This window comes from Zerene cesonia, chromosome 9, assembly GCF_012273895.1.
Source record: "Zerene cesonia ecotype Mississippi chromosome 9, Zerene_cesonia_1.1, whole genome shotgun sequence".
NCBI lineage: Eukaryota > Metazoa > Arthropoda > Insecta > Lepidoptera > Pieridae > Zerene > Zerene cesonia.
Window position 1 is genome coordinate 5,922,456 of NC_052110.1, and position 14,961 is coordinate 5,937,416.

At 32.2% G+C, this 14,961-nt stretch overlaps 1 protein-coding gene across 1 annotated transcript in view; it reads right to left on the reverse strand.

The window, feature by feature from the left end:
* The window catches only part of LOC119828895 (F-box/LRR-repeat protein 7), a 45,589-nt gene extending 31,930 nt beyond the window's left edge, over nt 1-13,659 (reverse strand). Inside the window, exon 1 of the mRNA XM_038351200.1 lies at nt 13,455-13,659. The gene's annotated coding sequence lies outside the window, so the exon portion shown is untranslated. The remainder of the gene's footprint in view (nt 1-13,454) is intronic.
* Nucleotides 13,660-14,961: the final 1,302 nt, after the last annotated feature.

Here is a 14,961-nt window from a genome sequence, read left to right on the forward strand (position 1 = left end):
CCTTAGCATGAATCATGAGATGTCTATGGTCTGACCACGCAATCTACTCATACAGATAATTAATTGCATTGATATTGTCATTATGCTCACCCATAAATAATCTATATGGTTCATAGACAAATCGCCATGACGTCACACTATATCTTGTCCATTTGACATTTGACTCAACATTTATACAAAATAAATTTTAAATTTATCTCTATAAAACATTAATTTGCAATATTTTAATATGGGTAAGCTGACATCAAGCTTAAGCAGACATCAGCTTCTTATCGCCACATGAATTGTCTTTATAAATAATTTTTCATGAATTTAGTCAATAATAGTGTAGGCGGAAATTTTGTATTTATAAAATATCATAAAAATCAACCCCTTTAACCCTTATTTTATTACAACTAATTTTTATTTTATTAAGCTAATCCAGTATTTACTCACTATAATATAGTTCCTACAATTATCCATGATATTTTTGGGTCAAAGTTATAATAAAACTTAATTTCAAATTTATACAAAGAGATTTTACTAAAAGAAGTCGTTCAATCTGTTAAAGATTAAAAATTCCATACATCGCATCGTACGTTAAAAAATTGAGTTATCCACGAGCAACGAAGTCACTGGCGTATCGTATTAATAATCCTGGCAACATTAAAAATTAAAAAAGTAACCGCATGCACATATTTTCCTGCGGCAACACTGTATGCAAAAAAAAATAGAAAACGCGCGTAATGTCGGCGGTATAGCCAGAAGCCATACGATTTAATACATGTGGTTTTACTGGTTACAATAGCTCTAGTAATACCAGGTTCGATAGCTTTATTTTTGTAATTTAATATATAATTTAAAAATGGCGACTATTACGGGCCGTTATTAGAGGTATAAAAATTGACAAATGATGCATTTAATAGCAAAAGACGACCCGGTTATGAATGTAACCTGTTTTATAACATGTTTATAAAGTTATTAAAACCCAAACTCGGGCAAAATACATATAATTATTTTGGTCGCATTTGCTCTCTATTTCCATTGTAATAAGGTCGTAAATATGAACAGTGTACTTTTTTTGTGATTGTAAAAAAATTTAAAATTACTTGCAATTAACACGATGTATAATTTATTTACATTTAACAAATTTGTAAGAAATCATTAATAAATAATTTAGGTGAATAGAAAAAAAATCATTCAATTGCCAATTAAAGATGTTTTTCATGGAATTCAAAATAAATGAGCGTATCATTTATTTATTTCTCATAAGCTCATTGTTATAGCCATTTTATCGAAAACATTAAAAATGGTTGCACCCATCGCCCAAACCTACACTAACACAACACGTCTAAAACAACACGTCTTATTGATGACCGTTAGTAAACTCGCCCGTTAAACAAATATTTAATATATCGCGCTGTCAAAATGATGGCCAGCATCCTCAGCCAATACCAGTATAATCAGACGAGAAGCCTGTCGACCCCAGGGTCACATTCCAACTAAATGACCCTTGGAAAACAATGCATCAACTGTATACCGATTTGCAAACTCATTGATCAGTACAGCAAACCAAATACATCATTAACACAAACATAACATAACAATATCACCTCTATATTCAGAATGCTACAGCTCATATTTCCCTAGATACATAAATAAAAAAATAATAGCTTTGAGTTTGTTATACTGTTGTGTGTTCTTAGAAGATATTTTAATAGAAGCCATTTTTGCTGTGCATTGTTTGACAGTTCACAGCTTTCACCTGTCAGTTCTAAATAGACAGGTTTAAAGATTAAATGCGTGCTTTATATTTCTAGGTTTATGAGATTAAGAAGTATTGTATCGGATTCCTCTTTACTTCTAAGATGTTAAGAATGGAAAGTATTATTGAAGAATATAGTCACCAGTATATTGATAGGTAAATATTTAGTAGTATTCGTCGAATACAATTCTCTATATCGAAAGAGGTTCTAATTCGTCTGTATTTTTTGTTTTAGTTTTGTTTTGAACCAATGACGTCATTCTTTTTGTTTTTCATAGTACGTTGTTGTGATTTGGTGCCTTGACCATTTGTAAAATAGATTTATCTAGTGTTTAGATTGATTAGAAAAAAAATGACGCCTCCTACGTAGTCTTAAGCTGAATTCATTCTGCCCGAATAAAGTGATATCTAGTGATTCTTAAATGATATAATATTAAATAATACCCATGTATGTAGGTTCAAATGTTGCTGGTATCCGACCTTTTACAATGAAGTGTTGTTGAAGCTAGCAAATAGCAACGCGGAAAGCGCGTGACACGTAAGTTACGAATACAACTATTGTCGTATAACGCATATGGCGGATTTACACATTCGTGCTATTTACCTCCCGACACGATACGTTTGACGAAAATTTGTATACGAGTGTCGACGCGAACCTTTATTCACACATTCGTCTCTCCTTTAATGACGCCCAAAAAACCGGGCTTAATATGAGTACGCGAATCTGAAAATAATTAATAACGAGTGCACTGTTTACACATGCTTGTTTGTATTTTTCCTTCCTGTTCTCGAGAATTGTGTAAATGACACTAAATTCTAATGAACGAAAATATCTGAGTAATATCGTAACCTATGTCCACTGCACATTCCAAACGCTCTATTATACCATAAGATACATTCAAATAAAAACTGGCATGGAATTCCAATTACGCAGCACATATTTGTAGAAAAATAAATCAATCTACGTATAATCTGATCTGTGAAATCACAAAGCTGGTTCGGCGTTATTCCCATATAAGTGGTGCCTATGTCAAACAGACGCCTGCACGACATACGATTTTCTCATAAATATTGAAGCGTTTGAGCTGTAAAAAATAATCTTGAACGTTTCACACAACACGCTTTCAGATAAACTAAACGAAACAGCAGAGAAACACCTAATTTCTAACGGATTGACTGATCTGCTAAAGGAATAATAACTAGCTATAGAGTGGTATAGGCTTTGGCTTTTATATCGTTTCATAAAGATAGTGTATTACCACATTCTTCTTTTTTTTATTCTGTGTTGCATCAAAAATAATGTCTACTTATCTATACTAATATTATAAAGCTGAAGAGTTTGTTTGTTTGAACGCACTAATCTCCTTCAAAAATTCTGGTCCGATTTCAAACATTCCTTAAGTGTTAGATAGCCCATTTATTGAGGAAGGATATAGGCCACATTTGTACCACGGGCGAAGCCGGGGTGCACCGCTAGTATTAAATACACATGGAACAATAATTTAGTAAAATAAGATTTTAGTTTAAAAGAGATCAAACAATTGAGTGCTAAAAAATTCTTGTATAAATGGTGCGTTTGTTAAATACCTACAAATGGTTGTTTTATAAAATACTTCTGCTTTTAGTTACGAACTTCATAATAAGCTTCATCAGCCCATATTTGTTCCCACTGTAGGGAACAGGTCGTATGAGGGTTCAGGGCAAAATCCAGCACTTGGTGAAGTGCGGGTAAGCAGATGTCACACGTCATCTAACTGTTAATTCCTTGGAAATGCCTTTTCTCACTTTGAAAAATCAATTTATTTATCGAACCCCCACTTTTCAATTGAAAACCGAAATCCTAATCACTGCTCCCCTGGTCAAGGCATACCATTAAAATCATATATTTACATAGTACTGTCGAATTAAAGATAACACATTCTATTCCCTATCTTGCAACTATTAAATGATTTCGGATAACTTTATGAAGTTTTAGTATAATAAATTTTTGAGTATTTACATAAGATCAAATCAAGACAAAAAAACATGTACCTTTTACATGAATATTAAATTTGCATTTATGTTTGTGTAAAAAAAAACAAATTTTTAATATACGGTTTGCAAAATACAAAATGTATTAATAACCATTTTCTCCGTCTATATTAGAAGAGGAATAAATAGTAGTTGAAGCAGCTTTGTATAGAAAAATCTATTAATCACAAATGATACGTACAAGTCGCAATAAAAATCTCATTCGGAACATGTTATAATTGCCACCTTTTACAGCCGTCTAAAAAAGTAGTATACTTATCATAATATGATTTAAAAATAATTTAATCGTACCACTTCGCAGCCTGTTTCACAACCGCCTTAATCTCAAGCGCTAGAACGCTTAAATAAAGCGCTGTAAATCAAATAAAACATAAAAATGTCCTATCTAATACACTTACGGAACGAGATAGGTGAAAGAACTAAGCGCTTTTTGCGCTGCTTACGCGATTTTGTCGCTAGTGTCTTCGTAATTGATTGCGCGTTTGAAATGGTGTTGGAATTTTTATTCGAGACCTTTCCAGCGATTTCTATGTATTAACTCCTGACGATAAAGGATTTATAGTACTATCATTTGCGTAATTTTTCCCGCCACTTGGTGATCATTACCTTTTATGAAACTAGATCTCGTTATACATATGTGGGTATGGTTACATCAAATTATGAAAATCTAGGGGTTCATTAAAGTCCATTTTGTATTGCCATTTCATTATTTATATATACTAATGTTGTACAGAATAAAGTTTGTGACTTTGTGACGTTGTGGTTGTAAACTAGTTATACTTCTGTATACCAATAAATTGAAACATTATCTGGATTTTTATGAAATTTTTTGCGCAGGTTTGGTAGGTCTATGAAACATCTATTTTATGATAAGAATACTATGAAACGGCCAACATCTATTTTATGATAAGAATAAGAGGCAGATTAGCGATTGCTGGGTCATATAGAAACTTTATAAATTTCAAATAAATTATCATGGGAGTAACAATACAAATATATTACCTACTTTTAAACACAAGTTATAGCCTAATGAATATTTTTAATAAAAACTGAACCGCCTTTGAGTTGTCAGAACTATTCCAAATTTAAACGGACCACATGGAAGGCAATTATTACAAAAAAAAAAAGAATCATAAAAATCGGTTCACCCTGTAAAAGGTTATGAGGTAACAATCACATAAAATATAACTAGTCGAATTGATAACCTCCCCTTTTTGGAAGTCGGTTGAAAATAAATTTTCAAATATCCATTCTAATAACTCGACATACCCGCTAGCCGCTACGAAGCCATTATACCACGAGGTATGTAAGAAGATAAGGCCATTTCCTCACAAATAAATGTTTATTTATGTGCGATGTGGTACCGTCATACCAGACATTCTATTAAAAAATGTTATCATAATTATGATCTTCAAATCCAAATGAAATAAAATAAAACCGAATGAATATTTATATATTATCAAAAATGTCTTCATTAATAACTGACAGAAATAAACTATTAACAGTATGTTACAATATAAGCCTTTTTATTTTAAGTAGGGAAATCTTGCATAGATACCCACGGCTCCCGGGGAAGAGGCCGTGTGTTATATCGGATTTCTAACGACTAAAGCCCCACTGCGTTCCATCGAACCGCATTGATGAAGGGGCCACAGGTACTTGTTGGATTCGTCCGCGACTCCTATGTTACAATGTAATCCTATCAGTAATAGAAGTTGGAAAGCTTTGAATCAACTGTGAAGGTAATTAGGACGTAGAGAGTATTTTTTTTATCTTATTTTAAGTTGTTTATCTATAGATTATCTGTTAATATCATAAAGAATTAAGTTTATGACGTTGAGGGCAGTCGTCTACTAAAGCGATTTTAATAATTCGCTTACGAATTGAGAGCGTTGCTTGTGAATGTAATAGGCTATATTATATGATGATTTATCCCGGGATCGGATCGGAGCCGGGAATTGTGGCTAGTCCTCTAAAAATTTCATATATGTCATACATTCATAGATCTGGTTCATTAGATATTCAAAACATAATTAAAAAATTGGTAAATAACCATAAAAATCGCATAATTAAAAAAAACATCTATGTATGTATATCTTATACCTTTAAACGAGCAATTCTTGTATATATATATATATATATATATATAATTGGGATCTCGGAATCGGCTCCAACGATTTTCATGAAATTTAGTATATAGGGGTTTTCGAGGGCGATAAATCGATCTAGCTAGGAATTTTTTTTAGAAAATGTCATATTCGTGTTTTATTCGTGTTTTTTTTTCCCTGACATCTATTGGTGAATAGTAATACTATTTTGCTTCGTAGACAGCTGGACAACTGAAATAATGTTATATTCGTGTTTTATTCGTGTTTTTTTTTCCTGACATCTATTGGTGAATAATAATACTATTCGCTTCGTAGATAGCTGGACAACTGAAATAACACAGGCACTTTTTATACCGATATTCCTACGGGATACGGACTTACGCGGTTTCAACCGCGGGTCACAGCTAGTATATATATAAATCTCCATTTTGCATATAACCAAAACTAAATCCGATTACAGTTTAAATAATAATAGGCTTTATTTGATCTGAAACCCACGTGTAACAAGTAATTATACGGTTAACACTCCCACACAGTCGCAAAGGTCATGTCAGGCTAAGTATTACACTGAAGTGTCTTACCACTCGACTCTGGTAGATACTATTCATATTTTCTTAGAATATAGAATCAATATTTTATAGTCCATGTTTTATGACTAAAAGGAAATGGTTCGATCCCTTAATTGTTGCCGAAATGCTAACTCAGTGTCAATTGACTGACTGCGACAAAAGCACGGTTATGTTTTTCGAATGTGTATACATGTATTCTTATAATATATAACCATTTTATTTTTCGTCATTTTCTCGCTTGGTTTAACAAGGATATTTAATTGTACCATTTTAAAACATTTCAATACATAGATTGATATTTACACACCCGGAACAACATTTTAACAAATCTTAGTAATTATAGAAAAATATTGGTGATTATCTTTAAAGTGCTTATAAGAAACATGTAATGAATAAATATGCAGTTAGTAAATATATGTCAATCAATCATCATCAGCCCATATATGTTCCCACTGCTGGGACACAGGCCTCCTATGAGGGTTCAGGCCATAATCCACCACACTGGCCAAGTGCGGGTTGGCAGATGTCACATGTCGTCGAACTTTTAATTCTCGGACATGCCGGTTTCCTCACGATGTTTTCCTTCACCGTTTAAGCAGTGGTGACGTTATCCACATGCGCAGATAAATTGAAAAATCAATTTATTTCCTGCACGCTCGCCCGGTCACGAACCCCGACTTATCGATTTTGAAGTCCGAGGTTCTCACCACTGAGCCACCACTGCTATAGTAAATATATGTACTTACGTATTTATTTATTGTAATAAATCCGCCACGTATTTTGGTGGTACCCTCTCGTTCTATATAAGTTTTGTTACATTAAGTGTAATATACATACACCTATGTATATAGATACCATAAGAGCTTAAACTCCACATATTAGAAAAGTTTCAAGTTTAACTCATGTTTAAGTCTCAACTACGTCAAGGTTCACAAAGTTTACCATCCCAAAGTAAAAACTTCTTAAATCAAATGGAAAATAATCAAACAGAATGAAAGTAGAAATTAAGATACTCGTCCCACGAACCCGTAAAGTTAGATCAAAGCTTTATAAAGGAGTCGTAATTTAGACTCAATTTAATAATTTATCATTATCATCATCAACCATCACACAATGAATTTACATTATCATATAGGTACATCATAAATTTCACAATCTCATGCTAATACCAACAAGGAAATGTGCACAAAACCTTTGTTATATCTTAACGCTTGATTCTGGATTGTCTCCGCATGGTAGTACAAAGAAACACGGCCACAAATATGCGTATCAGATGAAAATCTAACAATGTAAAAGTAAGCGAGAATTACTGCATGGAGATCAAACCGCGCGTTCCCACGAAACGTTGCCAGCTTTAAAAATAATCAAATTGAATAACGCTTCGGCACGCGATTCGAATTTCAAATCTGGTGATGCGTTATTGTCCTAATTTTTTTTGATTTGAAATTTAAATAAGGTCTGTGGGTTATTGTGTTCGCATACGAATAGGTATCCCCTGCAACATTACTGTTTCAAAGCAAATTGTATACGTACCTTTATTCTGTTTACTTTGTTGGTCTTACTCTAATTAAATCGGTGTATTAGATACAAAAATATTTAACATAATGCAAAAATCAATCTTGTAATTTAAATGAGTTCGTATTCCCAGTTAATAATAGAATTTTAAAATGATTGACATACCTATGTAATATGAATAAAATAGCTTCTGAAAGAAAGTTCTCCAGTATCAAAACAAAATATAGAATAGAAACTGTAAAAAATTCTTGCATTAATTATAGTACTGTATCTTGAATTGCTAAAAACAAATTTTCTGATTAACACACTTCGACTCCACAGCTACTGGTATTACCAGATTTCAGACTTATCTACATTTTAGATAAATAATAACATATCGTGTAGAGCAAAATTAATGATGGCTGATAAATTATTAATTGTTATTTAGTGTTGTCAATTTTAGTGTATTAATCATCGGGTCAATACCTCAGTCATTAGAATATGTTGAGTAAGTATATATTAAAAAATATTATATATATAATAATTATTTTGCTTTTTTCATTTCAATTTAATATTATAGTGTGTGCAAAATGTGTGTTTATAGAAGTTATAAACACATCGTTCAATTTGTTTTTAATTTAAATTAATATGTAATAAAGGATATAATTTCCTGATAAATGAATGTGTAGATACGATAATATTTTATAGTTGTTAATTATGTTCGAAGGGAAATGATAAAAGAGAAAATTAAATAAGTACCGGGAATGTTCTAGAGAAACAGCTCATATTAAATGCATTGATTTATAACCACGTATTTCTGAACTGTTAATTGCATTAACCTGAACAGAGGCAGCTTTTCTAGAAGAAAGTTGATATTGAACTTATTTAATCTTAATCTATTAGATAAATCTATCTAGATTTAATAATAACTGAATCTGAGTCGAACATCAAGGGAGACTAAAAAAAATACTTTTCCATTTATAGCGCCTTACTAAGGCGGATTTTTATCTACGCTAATATTATAAAGAGGAAGAACTTGTATTTTTGTTTGTTTGCTTGCAACGGATAAACTCAAAAACTACTGGACCGATTTCAAAAATTCTTTCACTATTGGAATGCTGTAACTTCATTCAATGCTATAGACTATTTATGTACCACGAACGAAGCCGGGGTGAAAAGCTAGTCACACATAAAGAGGTTATTCTCTTTAATTGTCTGTATGTAGAGGTTATTCTCTTTAACCTCAGTATTCGTTATACTGAGGTCAAATTGAATTTTCGAGTTAGGTATAGTGGAAAAATATATACCAAAATGACATGTAGTGTCTTGCAATGGCTTTATAGTGTTGAGATTTTCTGTAATGTAGGTTTTGAAGCTTAAAGAGAAGGGAAAATTTATGTCCCGAGTTAAGAAGCATTTAGATACGATATAAAGAGGTCCTACTGACTAGCCTATATAACAAGAAGTCATTTTTGTTTTATTTGCATTCAACTAACGAAAAATTTTGCATCTGACGAAATCAAAGAATATGTAATAAAAATGCCACTATATACGCATATTTTATTTCTTATCTAGATGAATGTAAGTCAACGACCGTATTAACACAACAGTTTTGTTCTATCAATCTTTTTATGAGATTACTAGCTGCGACCCGCGGTTTTATCCGTGTAAGTCCGTATCCCATAGGAATATCGGCGTAAAAAGTTGCCTATATGTTATTCCAGTTGTCCAGCTGTCTACGTACCAAATTTCATTGCAATCGGTTCAGTAGTTTTTGCGAAAAGAGCAACAAACACACACACATCCTTACAAACTTTCGCATTTATAATATTAGTAGGATTATGTGAACACAAATGCTAGTTTACAACAATTTATTATTATCAGTCAACAAAATACAAGCGAGACATTCTAGTCAAAAGTATACCAACAGGCTTCGGGACCATTACTCCGACATCCAGATATCGAATTCAGGAGTGATATAAAGTCATGTATTCATTCAAAATCTTATCTAACGCAATGGAAAGAATGCCGTTCGTTAACTATAATGTATATAAAGTGTTAAAGCAACCTGCAGAGATACTTCCTTTGATTTCATACCAGTTTTAGAGAAAATAGCAAACTAGTCCAGCCTAGTATTTAACGTATTGATTTATCGAGGAATTTCTATTTTAGACAAATTAATAGAGCAGTATAGCATATTCGATGTTTGATTTATATATTAATTTAAATGTATCTGTGTGTTTACTGTTTATTATATTATATATAGTATATTGGATATATTTACCGCTGTATAATCTGTACTGTATAATTTACTAGTGGTCCGCCCAGGTTTCACTTGTAGTTCATATACTAGTTTACATGTTGTATGTAAATATGATTAAGTTTTTAAAAGTATCTATTTCTCATCCCGCTTATAGTTTAGCAGTATGCTCGTTATCTTTTACCGTGGTTGCCTGGAAGAGATCACTATCACACAAGTGATAAGGCCGCCAAACAAATTGTACCCTTTAGTATAATAATCATTTTTTTATTTTTTAAGTTTCCTTCTATGTACAATCTTGTTGAAGAATAAATAAATAGTAAAATAAATACATATATAGCTCATAGCGTGGTACATGTATATAAGAAAATCTACTAAATAATAAATAAATTATAATATTGTTACAAAGTTTCCTTGAAAGTATTTAAATATTTCTATAATTAAACGAAATAAGAACAATTTATACCATCCATTGCTTGATTGATTGACATTATCCCTGGAGCGTTATCTCCTAGAACCCACAGGACAATTCTTTAACATAATTATAGTTATATATGTATTAAACATATATAATTATATTACACAAAAAGCAGTGTTGGCTCAGTGGTGAGAACCTCGGACTTCAAAATCGATAAGTTGAAGTTCGAGACCATGGCGAGAGTGCAGCAAATAAATTGATTTTTCAATTTATCTGCACATGTGAATAACATCACCACTGCTTAATACGGTGAAGGAAAACATCGTGAGGAAACCGGCATGTCCAAGAATCAAAAGTTCGACGTCATGTGACATCTGCCAACCCGCACTTGGCCAGCGTGGTGGATCATGGCTTGAACCCTCATAGGAGGCCTGTGTCCCAGCAGTGGGAACATGTATGATCTGATGATGATGATGATGATGTATTACACAAATTAAAATGCAAAATTATATAAAAAAACAACTACAGAGTTTTAGCAGGCTCTTCTCTATAGAAACTGCTTTCCGAACCGATGGTAAATGGTAAATCTACGGAACAACGATTCAAAACTGCTTCTAAGATGTTTTATTGAATAACTTAATGATGAAGTTTGAATTTGGTATCTTATTTCATTAAATAACTCAATAAAGGTCTCGTCTATAAATAAGACGACATTCGACCAAACAAATAAGAGGTTCTAAACTTTAATTGCATCTGTAGCAACTCTCAGCCCACCATTGATTACCATTTGTATACTCACTTGTATATTTGTTGTTTTGATAGACAAAAATCAATCGCAATACCCTAACCTTGTGATTGTTTGGGCGGCAGTGATCACTTACCAACATGTGCATTGCCTGCTCTTCTGCTGGTAGTGGTATGTAAAAAATAGCAATCTTGGGGTTGTTTCCACATAGTTCTTGTATTTTTTCCGAGATTAAATATGGTACAAATATAGTTTGAGACCCCAGGACATAGGATAGTTTTTATCGCGGATGTACTCTGTAAAACCTCGGGACTGTATTTTCCTTAGACTACGCGAGTGAAGCCGTGGGCGAAAAGCTAGTATGCTGTAAATACATATAAGTTTTAATTAGACATATTTTATTTCAGTAATTGCTACAATTTCTTTCTTAGATCTCAAACTGTTGGAGTATACAAAGTTGTCAAACAGTAAATTAATTCGAGTGTATCTTGTATATAATAATGATAGTACACGACTGTTTATAACAGGAAATGAGCCTTAAATATTACTTTCTTTCTTTCTAATGCTACTTCCTATTACGTACGTCAGAATGTGTTGACGTTGTGTTTTTATTACACAAGAAAATACTTATCATTTTATATTTATTATATAGTTTGTTTTAAACAATTCACCATACACACTAATAAAACTTTACATACACAGTGCCTTTCTATTCAAATTTGAATTTATTACATTAACGTACGTTTAAAGTTTGAGAAAAACGAGAACTTATTTCGTAGAATTTTCGATTCCAAGTTGCTTACGCTGAAACAGTAGTTTTTAATATACCTAATTACAGAAAATAATTTCTAGCTATTTTATTACTTATCTGTAATCTCATCGTTAAACAAATATAGTTATGAATTATGTAGGAGTATTTTCTATGACCTCTTTATTATATGTCATTAATATTTCTTGGTTAACTCGAACGATAGTTTTAAGTTTGAGTTTAAAGCGTCAATTCATGATTGCAATTACAATGTTTGTAAACCGCCATCATCACCTATAAAACACAATACATTAATCTGATCCGAAATATATTAAATACACAATATATACTTAAAACATGGCCATCGAGTGACCACACTTTCTTCCAAGACATTTTGTTACTTAGATAAACATCTTTAATACCAGTTCCGAGCTTAAAGCTTCCAGAACATTTCAAAGCTCACAAAAACTTGGTGCAATAGTGACTTGTCATTGGGGAGTTTAGGAATTCGATTCTCCACAGATGATACTTAAATTCCTCTGTAAACAGTGTTGGTTGGAGAATTCAAAGGCAAACATCAATATCCTAATGCGATCCGTCATATTTTAATGATACATTTCAATCCATAAACTTAACAAATTTCTACATACTGTTTATCTAGTGAGAAAAAAATAAATCTCTCTTTATTTTCAGTATTCATCTAACTTAAAACTCATCATTCAAGTATGAAAATTGAGACAAAATTACGAATTTATGTTAATATGGATGTATGATTACAACCATTTTCATACAACAAATTCCGGTTTTAAAACTTTATATTCGATTTTATTGTTTAAATATCTCAATCATTGGTATCACATAATAAATTATTCCTATAGTACATAACGTTTCACGTATCAAATGGTAGGAACCATTTAATAAGTGATAGTAATTAATAAATCAGATCGATTAAGAATAGATAGATTCAAAATAAGAATCCAATTTTTTTTAATTACTTTTCATTTTAAAGATAGTTACTGTGAGTCTTTAGATTTCAATACCATAAAGACACTAATAAGAATAATTTCAGGGTATCATACCACAATAATTGTAGCAAAAAACGTGTCAAAATCAAATCAACCTAAACGACAAACAAACAAACACATGTTTCACGTCAATTATCTAAATTACTCTCACATGAAGACAATTCTGAGATTTCCTCACTTATGGTATTCAAACACGCATTATTCACTAGAACATACTCACATCTATAGCCAGTTAGAAATGTCATAACGCAAGTCAAAATGTGTTATCACAGGCCACAACTAAGAAACTTTTCAACTTATTAATATGCTCACCTAAGCTCCACACTTTTTCCTCACAGACTTCGCGTAGAAGAAATTATCCCACATTTTCCAAAACACATCACCATCACAACACAAACACACACCAGCCACAGCCTTCTAAATTTGAATCTGCATTCATAATTTTAAAATAGGAATTTGTCGCGCGGGGTCGCTATAAAACGAATGTTGACCCTAAAAGTCGCTTTACAACTGGCTGCAAAAGTTTCTCTGCGCCCGCGCTGTCGGTATGCGCTCTTGTGTGTGTGTGTAAACGTGTACAGAGCACGCACACATGGGTGCGCAGGCTGCACGGTTTTTGTCGATGTCCACGGGGCAAGTAACAGTAGTATCGCAGCGTTGCAACTTGAAAATTTAACTTTTTTATAATATGATATTCGATGTGATAGCAGAAGCTTGTATGACTTATTTGTAAAAAAAATTTAAATGAATGTTCAATTGTTGAATATTTTTTACTGTTATTTAGTAGAGCTTCTGTTACGATGGCTTATAATTCATTTATATCTTAATTTAATAAACAAAAAGAAAAACAGTTTAATGTTTTATACACAATGCAGAGCAATAAATCAGACTTATTAAACGTACATACAACATATTGTTCAAACATTTGTCCATTAAATTGTATTTCGAGTTACAATATTGCTACAACAAATTGAGGTTTTTCTGAAAGCTGCTGGTCGATGTCCCGCTAGCGAGGCTCGAGCTTTGATCTTCCGTCCTTATCTATTCATAATTCTCGCGCAAATTAGAGCGAGACAACCGTATTTCCTATCTCTTGCAAGTTTGCAGAACTTGAGGTGGCTCTACTCGGGAATTATTAACGATCAAAATTACGGTCGTGTAGGTAAAAACCGGCTCATTTCGAGAGGTACTCGAAACTTTAGCCTGTTTCAACAAAAAATCGTATATTTCCATTGGAAGGATAAGCGACGTAACCGTATCGTTTGTTGTATAGGAGTGGGCAGATTGCTTGTATGACACAGCCTGAGAATATCAGTCGCGTGCGCAGGTGTTTTCTTTAATAGTGTTTAGGTTATTTGAAATAAAACGGGTGACTGTTCAACGTATTATGTATTCATTTTTAAGTCAATATTAAGGCTTTTAACATAAAAATGGATTTATCTCGATCAATCTTGATATGCGTCATAACTTAATAACGGCGTAAAATAAATAGTTAAAGTATTATTTAATGGAAATAATAAGAACAAACAATTTAAAATAAAATAATTTTAAAAATAACATAAAATTATTTCTCCTACCAAAGGAGCTTTAATTATAATATTAATAGACAACAAGAAAATTATCGCTAAATATAGTCTCGATTTTATAATAGTATGAAAAATTACTGATTTACAAACTGCCGCGATGAAACTCAACCGATCAATTTATATAATAGCGCACCTTGTGCAAACTGTACTTGTCCTATGGAAAGATTATAATTTGTTCATTTTAATAAAAACACTTGCGTAACTAAGCTACTTAACAGTTTAAGTGGTTTTTG